Source organism: Penaeus vannamei, chromosome 11 (genome assembly GCF_042767895.1).
Source record: "Penaeus vannamei isolate JL-2024 chromosome 11, ASM4276789v1, whole genome shotgun sequence".
Classification (NCBI taxonomy): Eukaryota; Metazoa; Arthropoda; class Malacostraca; order Decapoda; family Penaeidae; genus Penaeus; species Penaeus vannamei.
Window position 1 is genome coordinate 25218226 of NC_091559.1, and position 12500 is coordinate 25230725.

The 12500-nt window shown below is 48.0% G+C and overlaps 1 protein-coding gene across 1 annotated transcript in view; it reads left to right on the top strand.

The window, feature by feature from the left end:
• LOC113802663 (uncharacterized) overlaps nucleotides 1-12500 on the top strand; it is a 192958-nt gene that overhangs the window by 153265 nt on the left and 27193 nt on the right. The window lies entirely within an intron of this gene.

Consider the following 12500-nt stretch of genomic DNA (forward strand, 5'->3'; position numbering starts at 1 on the left):
AGAGAGAGAGAGAGAGAGAGAGAGAGAGAGAGAGAGAGAGAGAGAGAGAGAGAGAGAGAGAGAGAGAGAGAGAGAGAGACAGAGAGAGGGACAGACAGAGCGAGAGAGGTCAGAGCATTAGAGAGGGAGAAGCAGATAGAGAGAGAAAAGCAACAAGAGAGGGAAAGTAGTGAGAGAGCGAAGGGAAGGCAGAGAGCGAGAGAGAGAGAGAGGGAGAGAGTAGGGGGGCACACTCCAGCTGCCTCTCCTGACTGTCCAATTAGCCAAAGCTTTGACTGACGGTCCACTGGGATGAACCGTCACACAACCTCAGTTCCTTCAATAAAAAAAAAAACTAATCTAACATGAAATAGGCTTAAAACGGCCAGAGTAGGGGAGGGGGGTGAGGTTATACACACTTTATTTGTATCATTCTGCTTGTTCCACCCTTTACTTCTCAATCTCCTTTTGAATCACCCCATTTCTCTCTCTTATGATAATGATGATAATAACAATAATAATTAATTGTAATGATGATGATAATGATGATGATGATGATGATGATGATGATGATGATGATGATGATGATGATGATGATGATGATGATGATGATGATGATGATGATGATGATGATGATGATGATGATGATGATGATGATGATGATGAAGATGAAGATGAAGATGAAGATGAAGATGAAGATGAAGATGAAGATGAAGATGAAGATGAAGATGAAGATGGAGATGGAGATGGAGATGGAGATGGAGATGGAGATGGAGATGGAGATGGAGATGGAGATGGAGATGGAGATGGAGATGGAGATGGAGATGGAGATGGAGATGGAGATGGAGATGGAGATGGAGATGGAGATGGAGATGGAGATGGAGATGGAGATGGAGATGGAGATGGAGATGGAGATGGAGATGGAGATGGAGATGGAGATAGAGATGGAAATGGAGATGGAGATGATAGTAATAATAATAATGATAATGATTATAACTAGAAGCGCTCACTCAGAGAGCGGAAATCTCCGCCAAGGCAATAGGATCACTTATGTTGCAAAATTATCCACACTTGACGAATTACATTAAAATCACCTCTTCCTCAATACTAGTGACGTCCATGACTCTCTTATCTTGAATTGCTAATGAATCACTCTAAAAAATCCTGGATCGGGATCATGAACCGGATCACAACCTAAATTTAATGGCATCTAGGTTGGGCTAAGACACACCTCTGGTACAAATTTCATGACAATCTGTTTATAACATTTTGAGTAATCCTACTAACCAATGCACAAATGAACTAAGCAACGCTACGGAAAACATAACCTCCTTGGCAGAGGTAACAACGATATTAAAAAAATAACAATGATTATAAAGATAACTGTAATGGCAATGATAATAATTACAATAATGATAATCATAATGACAATGATAATGGTAATAATAATAATAATAATAATAACAATAATAATAATAATGATAATAATAATAGTAATAATAATAGTAATAATAATGATCATGATGATAATAATAATAATAATAGTAATAACAATTACAATAATAATAATAATAACAACAATAATAATGATAATAATAATACCGATAATGACAAAAACAACACTAAAATGATAATAATAATAATAATAATAATCATAATACTCGTATTGATGAAGGGTAACATGCTCTACCTTGATGCTATACTGAACACTCCATCGCAATTTGGGGCACACTTAACCTCCTTGCAAAGGGAACGACGAAGGGAAGGGCAAGAAAACACACGAATATGCCGAAGGCCTTTTCACTATTGCTTCGTCAGGGCATATGCTACATGAGGTACATAGAGGAGTGACATCACGAGGACTGCACGAACAATGTATCAGTCAACACCGCAACGCTCTCCGACGCCATGACACGAGAAGCGCTTTCGTTGTTCACGCAGACACCGATGGTCACCTCCCGAAGTGGTCCCAGGCCTCCATCATAAAACAAGGCCTGGCCCCACGACAAAGGAAGATGGTAGAAACGGCGTTCATTCATACAACTAACAGCATCAACACCGCTACGGGGAGCCATGAACTAGCCAAGGTCGTCGCTCACCTGATTACCGACGTGACCTGATCACCCAGTAGTTGTATATATACTCCTCTATGTACCTCATGTAGCATATGCCCTGACGAAGCAATAGTGAAAAGGCCTTCGGCATATTCGTGTGTTTTCTTGCCCTTCCCTTCGTCGTTCCCTTTGCAATCTGTTCAACATGAATTCCACTTTACCTCCTCTACATCGAACGTGGGCACCTATACCGTTCTTGTACCTGCATAATGAGCAGTACTTTGGCGGGACAGGCGCCAGTCTAAGCGTCTGTCTCAACATAAATACACTATCCAGGGAACACAACAACGTCCTCTTCAGCCATCAGTGAGACACAGGCCACCAGTTAGTTTTGTCTTTCCTCCCGCTGATATCCACGCCCGTAGTCTGGAGGAATCATCCTTAATCAAACTACTGCATTATTTCAACAGCGGTTTCTCTCCTGCCGATAGTCTCCTCGCTTCCCACATCCTCTGCCTTCTTACTTATGCCGGCAACTCTGCATAGACTGCATGATCCTTCGACCTGACCTGACCTCCCTTCGCTTCCGTTCACCTGTCCTCACCTACCCCGCATTCACTGCGTTGTCTCGCTTCCTCGCTTTTATAATCCCTCCTCTCCCCTTCCTCTTCAACCCTGAAGAGGAAGGAAACTGTTGTCTCGCGGGCTTTTCTATCGATGATGCTGATAGTGGTAACAGTGATTATAATGATGGATATAATGATAATGATGATAATAATGATAAATATAATGATAATGATGAATATAATGATAATGATAACATTACTGATAATTATGAAGTTAATGATGAATATAATGATAATGATAACATTACTGATAATTATAAAGTTAATGATGCTGATAATGATAACAGTAATGATAATGATGAATATTATGATAATGATGATAATAATGATAATGATGATAATAATGATAACAGTTATGAAAACGATATATATTGATAATGATGAATATATTGATAATAACAGTAATGATAATTATATAGTTAATGATGATAATGATAACAGTAATGATAATATAATAATGGTGATAACGGTGAAGATATTAATTCTCATTAATACCTTTCTATATTATCATTATTGTTGTTATCCTAATTATTTTTACTATTATCGTTATTGCTGTCACCTCAACCATAACCATTACCATAATTATCATTGTCAATATCAACATCAACATCACCAAGACTGATATTATTAATGCCCCCATTCTTGTCGTTTTCTTTGTTATTATTATTTTTTAAAGATTTTTTTCTCCACTTATATTATTGATTCTTCCCGAGCTTAAAATGTAACACGGATCTGCATTTTATTTGTTTGTTTGTTTTATCCTTAGTATTAATTTCCTACTTTGCTCTTCTACGCTTCCTTCCTTCCTTCTTTCTATATCTATTTGTTCCTTTTTTGTACCTTTTATTTTGTTTACTATTTCGTTTCATTATTCTTTATTTCATTCTTATGTCCTTATACTTCTTTCATATCTTATATCTTGTTCTTTTCCTTCTGTCCTTCTCTCCTTAATTCTTATTTCTTTCATTTTGTTCTTTCACTCCATACTTCCCCGTCTTTTTTTTTTACCCCTTACATTCTTCCCCGCTTTACTCTGCACTTCTTATTTCCCTCTTTCTTTTATATGTCTTCCTTCCTTCCTTCATTTCTTTCTTTTTGCCTTCCTAATTCATCCTCTATATATGCCCTCCCCTAATATCTTCTCTTCATCTCTTTGCCTCTCATTCTCCTTGCTCCTACCTTCTGTCTCCTCTCCTTTCCATCTCTCCTTCTTTGTACTCTCAGCCTCCCTTCTCCAATCCTTCATTTTTTTATTCTTCCTTTCTCATTTTGCCTTTCCTTCTTTTCTCCTCTTTCTATTATCCTCCTTCCTTCTACTATATTTCTTTCTTCTTTTCTCGTCTCCTCTCAGTCTCCTTCTTCTCTTTCCTTCTGTCTTCCTCCTTTCTTTCTTTTCTTCCCTTCTCTCCTCTCCTTCTCCCTCCATCTTTTCTCTCCCCTCCTTTCCCCTCTTACTCTTCTCCTTCCTTCCTTCCTCCCCTTCCTCCTCTTATCTCTCTGCTCATCCTCACTATTTCCAATTGTCTCTCGCCTTTTCTTTTCTTTTTTTCTTTTCATCCTCCTTTCTCCTCTCATCCCCTCTCCTCCTGCCTCCATATTTCTCTTCTCCTCTTTCTTCCTCTCATCCTTCCTCTTCCTCTCTTTTCTCTTCTCTTCTTTCTTCTTCTCATCCTTCCTCTTCCTCTCTTTTCTCTTTTCCTCCTCCTCTCCTCCCTCCTCCACCTGCCCTTTACATAATCTCACTCACTTTTTTTCCGTTTCATCACGTTGAAACAATGGGCGTTGGGCGTAGGCTGACTAAGTTAGGTGTGCCTTAACCATGTATAAAGAGAGCAGAATGTGTGGATGGGAAACACCGAGGGGGAGAGGGGAGTAAATAGGGGAGAGAGGAAGAAGGGAGAGGCAGGTGAGAGGAGGAATGGACAGGAAGGGAGAGGCAGGGGAGAGGAAGGGAGAGGCAGGGGAGAGGAGAAAGGGAGAAGCAGGTGAGAGGAGGAAGGGAGAGGCAGGGGAGAGGCAGGTGAGAGGGGGAAGGGAGAGGCAGGTGAGAGGAGAAAGGAAGAGGCAGTTGAAAGGAGGAAGGGAGAGACAAGTGAGAGGAAGAGGGGGAGAGGCAGATGAGAGGAGGAAGGGAGAGGAAGGGAGAGGCAGGTGAGAGGAGGAAGGGAGAGGCAGGTGAGAGGAGGAAGGGAGAGGCAGGTGAGAGGAGGAAGGGAGAGGCAGGTGAGAGGAGGAAGGGAGAGGCAGGGGAGAGGAGGAAGGGAGAGGCAGGGGAGAGGAGGAAGGCAGAGGCAGGTGAGAGGGGGAAGGGAGAGGCAGGTTAGAGGAGGAAGGGAGAGGCAGTTGAGAGGAGGAAGGGAGAGGCAGGTGAGAGGAAGAGGGGGAGAGGCAGATAGGAGGAATAAGGGAGAGACAGGTGAGAGGAGGAAGGGAGAGGCAGGTGAGAGGAGGAAGGAAGAAGCAGGTGAGAGGAGGAAGGGAGAGGCAGGTGAGAGGAGGAAGGGAGAGGCAGGTGAGAGGTGGAAGAGAGATGCAGGGGAGAGGAGGAAGGGAGAGGGGGAAGGGAGAAGCAGGTGAGAGGAGGAAGGGAGAGGCAGGTGAGAGGAAGAAGGGAGAGACAGATGAGAGGAGGAAGAGAGAGGAAGGGAGAGGCAGGGGAGAGGAGGAAGGGAGAAGCAGGTGAGAAGAGAAAGGGAGAGGCAGGTGAGACGAGGAAGGGAGAGGAAGGGAGAGGCAGGGGAGAGGAGGAAGGGAGAGGCAGGTGAGAGGAGGAAGGTGAGGCAGGTGAGAGGAGGAAGGGAGAGGAAAGGAGAGGCAGGGGAGAGGAGGAAGGGAGAGGCAGGGGAGAGGAGGAAGGGAGAGGCAGGGGAGAGGAGGAAGGGAGAGGCAGGTGAGAGGAGGAAGGGAGAGGCAGGGGAGAGGAGGAAGGGAGAGACAGATGAGAGGAGGAAGAGAGAGGAAGGGAGAGGCAGGGGAGAGGAGGAAGGGAGAGGCAGGTGAGAGGAGGAAGGTGAGGCAGGTGAGAGGAGGAAGGGAGAGGAAGGGAGAGGCAGGGGAGAGGAGGAAGGGAGAGGCAGGGGAGAGGAGGAAGGGAGAGGCAGGGGAGAGGAGGAAGGGAGAGGCAGGTGAGAGGAGGAAGGGAGAGGCAGGGGAGAGGAGGAAGGGAGAGACAGATGAGAGGAGGAAGAGAGAGGAAGGGAGAGGCAGGGGAGAGGAGGAAGGGAGAGGCAGGTGAGAGGAGGAAGGTGAGGCAGGTGAGAGGAGGAAGGGAGAGGAAGGGAGAGGAGGAAGGGAGAGGCAGGGGAGAGGAAGAAGGGAGAGGCAAGGGAGAGGAGGAAGGGAGAGGCAGGTGAGAGGAGGAAGGGAGAGGCAGGGGAGAGGAGGAAGGGAGAGGCAGGTGAGAGGGGGAAGGGAGAGGCAGGGGAGAGGAGGAAGGGAGAGGCAGGTGAGAGGGGGAAGGGAGAGGCAGGTGAGAGGAGGAAGGGAGAGGCAGGTGAGAGGAGGAAGGGAGAGGCAGGTAAGAGGAGGAAGGGAGAGGCAGAGGAGAGGAGGAAGGGAGAGGCAGGTGAGAGGGGGAAGGGAGAGGCAGGTGAGAGGAGGAAGGGAGAGGCAGGTGAGAGGGGGAAGGGAGAGGCAGGTGAGAGGGGGAAGGGAGAGGCAGGTGAGAGGAGGAAGGGAGAGGCAGGTGAGAGGGGGAAGGGAGAGGCAGGTGAGAGGGGGAAGGGAGAGGCAGGGGAAAGGAGGAAGTGAGAGGCAGGGAAGAGGAGGAAGAGAGAGGCAGGGGAGAGGAGGAAGGGAGAGGCAGGTAAGAGGAGGAAGGGAGAGGCAGGTGAGAGGAGGAAGGGAGAGGCAGGGGAGAGGTGGAAGGGAGAGGAAGGGAGAGGCAGGTGAAAGGAGGAAGAGAGATTCAAGTGAGATGAGGAAGGGAGAGGCAGGGGAGAGGAGGAAGGGAGAGGCAGGTAAGAGGAGGAAGGGAGAGGCAGGTGAGAGGAGGAAGGGAGAGGCAGGTGAGAAGAGGAAGAGAGAGGCAGGTGAGAGGAGGAAGAGAGAGGAAGGGAGAGGAGGAAGGGAGAAGCAGGTGAGAGGAGGAAGGGAGAGGGGGAAGGGAGAAGCAGGTGAGAGGAGGAAGGGGGAGGCAGGGGAGAGGAGGAAGGGAGAGGCAGGGGAGAGGAGAAGGGAGAGGGGGAAGGGAGAAGCAGGTGAGAGGAGGAAGGGGGAGGCAGGGGAGAGGAGGAAGGGAGAGGCAGGGGAGAGGAGGAAGGGAGAGGCAGGTGAGAGGAGGAAGGGAGAGACAGGGGAGAGGAGGAAGGGAGAGGCAGGTGAGAGGAGGAAGGGAGAGGCAGGTGAGAGGAGGAAGGGAGAGGCAAGTGAGAGGAGGAAGGGAGAGGCAGGGGAGAGGAGGAAGGGAGAGGCAGGTGAGAGGGGGAAGGGAGAGGCAGGTTAGAGGAGGAAGGGAGAGGCAGTTGAGAGGAGGAAGGGAGAGGCAGGTGAGAGGAAGAGGGGGAGAGGCAGATAGGAGGAATAAGGGAGAGACAGGTGAGAGGAGGAAGGGAGAGGCAGGTGAGAGGAGGAAGGAAGAAGCAGGTGAGAGGAGGAAGGGAGAGGCAGGTGAGAGGAGGAAGGGAGAGGCAGGTGAGAGGTGGAAGAGAGAGGCAGGGGAGAGGAGGAAGGGAGAGGGGGAAGGGAGAAGCAGGTGAGAGGAGGAAGGGAGAGGCAGGTGAGAGGAAGAAGGGAGAGACAGATGAGAGGAGGAAGAGAGAGGAAGGGAGAGGCAGGGGAGAGGAGGAAGGGAGAAGCAGGTGAGAAGAGAAAGGGAGAGGCAGGTGAGACGAGGAAGGGAGAGGAAGGGAGAGGCAGGGGAGAGGAGGAAGGGAGAGGCAGGTGAGGGGAGGAAGGTGAGGCAGGTGAGAGGAGGAAGGGAGAGGAAGGGAGAGGCAGGGGAGAGGAGGAAGGGAGAGGAGGAAGGGAGAGGTAGGGGAGAGGAGGAAGGGAGAGGCAGGTGAGAGGAGGAAGGGAGAGGCAGGGGAGAGGAGGAAGGGAGAGACAGATGAGAGGAGGAAGAGAGAGGAAGGGAGAGGCAGGGGAGAGGAGGAAGGGAGAGGCAGGTGAGAGGAGGAAGGTGAGGCAGGTGAGAGGAGGAAGGGAGAGGAAGGGAGAGGAGGAAGGGAGAGGCAGGGGAGAGGAAGAAGGGAGAGGCAAGGGAGAGGAGGAAGGGAGAGGCAGGTGAGAGGAGGAAGGGAGAGGCAGGGGAGAGGAGGAAGGGAGAGGCAGGTGAGAGGGGGAAGGGAGAGGCAGGGGAGAGGAGGAAGGGAGAGGCAGGTGAGAGGGGGAAGGGAGAGGCAGGTGAGAGGAGGAAGGGAGAGGCAGGTGAGAGGAGGAAGGGAGAGGCAGGTAAGAGGAGGAAGGGAGAGGCAGAGGAGAGGAGGAAGGGAGAGGCAGGTGAGAGGGGGAAGGGAGAGGCAGGTGAGAGGAGGAAGGGAGAGGCAGGTGAGAGGGGGAAGGGAGAGGCAGGTGAGAGGGGGAAGGGAGAGGCAGGTGAGAGGAGGAAGGGAGAGGCAGGTGAGAGGGGGAAGGGAGAGGCAGGTGAGAGGGGGAAGGGAGAGGCAGGGGAAAGGAGGAAGTGAGAGGCAGGGAAGAGGAGGAAGAGAGAGGCAGGGGAGAGGAGGAAGGGAGAGGCAGGTAAGAGGAGGAAGGGAGAGGCAGGTGAGAGGAGGAAGGGAGAGGCAGGGGAGAGGTGGAAGGGAGAGGAAGGGAGAGGCAGGTGAAAGGAGGAAGAGAGATTCAAGTGAGATGAGGAAGGGAGAGGCAGGGGAGAGGAGGAAGGGAGAGGCAGGTAAGAGGAGGAAGGGAGAGGCAGGTGAGAGGAGGAAGGGAGAGGCAGGTGAGAAGAGGAAGAGAGAGGCAGGTGAGAGGAGGAAGAGAGAAGAAGGGAGAGGAGGAAGGGAGAAGCAGGTGAGAGGAGGAAGGGAGAGGGGGAAGGGAGAAGCAGGTGAGAGGAGGAAGGGGGAGGCAGGGGAGAGGAGGAAGGGAGAGGCAGGGGAGAGGAGAAGGGAGAGGGGGAAGGGAGAAGCAGGTGAGAGGAGGAAGGGGGAGGCAGGGGAGAGGAGGAAGGGAGAGGCAGGGGAGAGGAGGAAGGGAGAGGCAGGTGAGAGGAGGAAGGGAGAGACAGGGGAGAGGAGGAAGGGAGAGGCAGGTGAGAGGAGGAAGGGAGAGGCAAGTGAGAGGAGGAAGAGAGAGGCAGGTGAGAGGGGGAAGGGAGAGGCAGGTGAGAGGAGGAAAGGGGAGGCAGGTGAGAGGAAGAAGGAAGAGACAGATGAGAGGAGGAAGAGAGAGGAAGGGAGAGGAGGAAGGGAGAAGCAGGTGAGAAGAGGAAGGGAGAGGCAGGTGAGAGGAGGAAGGGAGAGGAAGGGAGAGGCAGGGGAGAGGAGGAAGGTTAGGCAGGTGAGAGGAGGAAGGGAGAGGAAGGGAGAGGCAGGGGAGAGGAGGAAGGGAGAGGCAGTTAAGAGGAGGAAGGGAGAGGCAGGTAAGAGGAGGAAGGGAGAGGCAGGTAAGAGGAGGAAGGGAGAGGCAGGTAAAAGGAGGCAGGGAGAGGCAGGGGAGAGGCAGGTGAGAGGGGGAAGGGAGAGGCAGGTGAGAGGAGGAAGGGAGAGGCAGTTGAGAGGAGGAAGGGAGAGACAGGTGAGAGGAAGAAGGGGAGAGGCAGATGAGAGGAGGAAGGGAGAGGGAGGGAGAGGCAGGTGAGAGGAGGAAGAGAGAGGCAAGTGAGAGGAGGAAGAGAGAGGCAGGTGAGAGGAGGAAGGGAGAGGCAGGTGAGAGGAGGAAGAGAGAGGCAAGTGAGAGGAGGAAGAGAGAGGCAGGTGAGAGGGGGAAGGGAGAGGCAAGTGAGAGGAGGGAGAGAGAGGCAGGGGAGAAGAGGAAGGGAGAGGGAGGGAGAGGCAGGTGAGAGGAGGAAGAGAGAGGCAGGTGAGAGGTGGAAGGGAGAGGCAGGCGAGAGGAGGAAGAGAGAGGCAGGTGAGAGGAGGGAGAGAGAGGCAGGCGAGAGGAGGAGAGAAGAGGCAGGAGAAAGGTTGTAGGACTGAAGGTGGAGAGGATAGGTAAAGGAGGACAGGGAAGGATAGGAGGGAGAGAGGAGGAAGGTGATGCTGACGACGAGAAGCAGGATAGAAAGAGGAGAATGGGAGAAAGGAAAGAGGGAGAGAAGAATAGGGAAAGGGGAGGGGATTAAGGAGAGAAGGAGTAATGGGACGTATAGGTAGTGAATAAAAACAACAACACATATATATAAAATGTGTGTATGAGGCGGGAATAACATGTCTTTTTCAGGTACTGGGAAGTGACGAAAGTTTTTACATACGTAAATGCATATACACAAAGACACACATGCTTATGTAAACACTCGCATAAGCATTAATGTATTTTTACATACATACATACAAATACATAAGCACGCACATACATATAGGTCTGCATACATACATATACACACATCTGATTTGATTTTGTTTAGACTTCGATGTTAAGGATATTAAAATCTGAAATAAAAGTAAAACAATAAAACTTTAAAAGATACAAAACCTTTTAGTAAGAAAAGAACTAAAAGAAGGAAATTAATAATACTAGAAAACTGAGAAGAAATCAAAGAAAAACTAAACAGAAATCGTAAATCAAATTAGATTAAAAAATAAACAATAAATAGATATATAAAAGTAACTAGAATGAAAAGAAATAAGCAAAGTGTGTGTTTATCCCTATAAAACCGTCTGCTTGCCCGGCTAAAGGTGCGCTCTTGCTTATTACTGCACTGTGATAAATTACAAGTGTATTTCTGTACGCTGCCTCAAGGGTTACTTATTCTGGTGAAAGCAAATCGCATCCGGTAGTATTACGTTATACAGTGTGCGCTTTTGTTTGCGCAAGCCCTTGAAACATTATGGATGATTTTAAGTTTTAGGATATGAGTTTGATGCGATGGACTAAGGTTATTTCTCCTTGGAATATCGTCATTCCAACAGGAAAGCGCACGCACAGGCACATGCTGAAACACACACACATACACACGCATATATATGTATATACATATGTGTGTGTGAGAGAGTTGTGTGTGTGTGTGTGTGTGTGTGTGTGTGCGTGTGCTTTTGTGCTAATATATATGTATGTATTCATCAAGTTAATGACTTAATTTCGCACAGGTCAAACCGCCACACATCTGTTAATGAAAACATGTCAAAAACGAATCCACTGTGCTCTCGGGCGCCCGCGGTTGGCTCCTTGATGGTAATGGTTCGCCGCGGGCAGAATGGGCGTCTGATGACATAAAGTCAGAGGTGAGATGGTTTGCAAGGTAATTTGCAGCGACTTCAAAGCGTCGGGGCGTTATTTTTCGCCTGCTGCAAGTCCCTCGCCGTCATCCTTTAGCCCGCTCCTCCTGCGCAGGGCGACCGGGATGTCTCGCGAAGCCGTCTTTCCCGCAGCGCCAACACGTTCACTCACAGCGGGTCTCTCCGGCGGGGTCGAAGCAATTTGATAAAAAGCGATGCTCCATTTTCAATACGTGTTTTCCACCCTTAAAAGTAATATACACAAAGATGTGGGCTCGCTCCACTTGCTATCGTTCACGGGACTTGCTTTTCGTTCCGGCGCCGCGTTCTATAGGGTTTAATGTATAGCGAAGGTGTGTGGCATAGGACACGTGTCGGCGAGGTAAGGCAAGGCCATATTAACGTTGGATTTCTTGTTTCTCTTCTCGTTTTTTAAACGGCGTTCTCAGGCCTCCACATCGCTTTATTTTATCGTTAAAGTGTTGCTCACTTTACTCCAGCGTCCCAAGCTATTTCTGTCTTTTATTTATTTATTCATTTATTTATTGGTGATCCTGGATATCATACTTTATCTCGCCATTTAGAGCTGTGTGGCTATGCGAGGTTCCCTTACTCAACTGCCAATAGACGCCTTTTTTGTTTTCCTTTTTTCCCCCTTTTCATCTTTACGCACATGAATATGTATATGCTTCCTCTGCACTTGCGCATCTGTGTGAGTGAGTGGAGATAAAAGAGAGATAGAGGAGGGAAGTTATGTAGATGCTGGGCTTGGGTATCACTCGCGCGCTGGTCTGTACACTCGCTTACAGAGCAAAGATTACTTTATGAGGATAATCTCTTATGGGCTTCTTGGCTGCTTTGCCTACAAAATGAACTCTGGTAACTCATGCACACACACACACACACACACACACACACACACACACACACACACACCCATATATATATATATATATATATATATATATATATATATATATATATATATATATACATATGTATATATGCATATATATACATATATATATATATATATATATATATATATATATATATATATATATATATATATATATATACATATATATATATATTTTTTTTTTTCTTTTCTTTCCTTTTTTTTTCTTTACTATCATATTAAGAAGCTATATTAATTTGTCATTCGTACAAGTTGCAAATCTTGTTCTTTCTTTTTTCTTTTTATTTCACGTCTGTATTTTTTATATTATTTCTTTTCTTTTATTTTTATTGTCTGTTTAATTCAGACCTCTTTTCCGTCGCGTCAGTTGAGATCTTTTTCCTTATCGCTGTATGAATGTTTATTTTAATAAATGTAGGAAACACATTAATGAAAATGGATGATTTCTGGAGTAGAATTATTTTTATTATTCATAGAGAGGAAACAAAGGAGAAAACGGATCACGTGTCCTTGGAGAAATAAAAAGTCCGAGTTAGTACTTTTCTTGCGTTGGTTCAGCACATAAGGTTGTATTCTGCGTACCCAAATTATCAGCGTCTCTCTC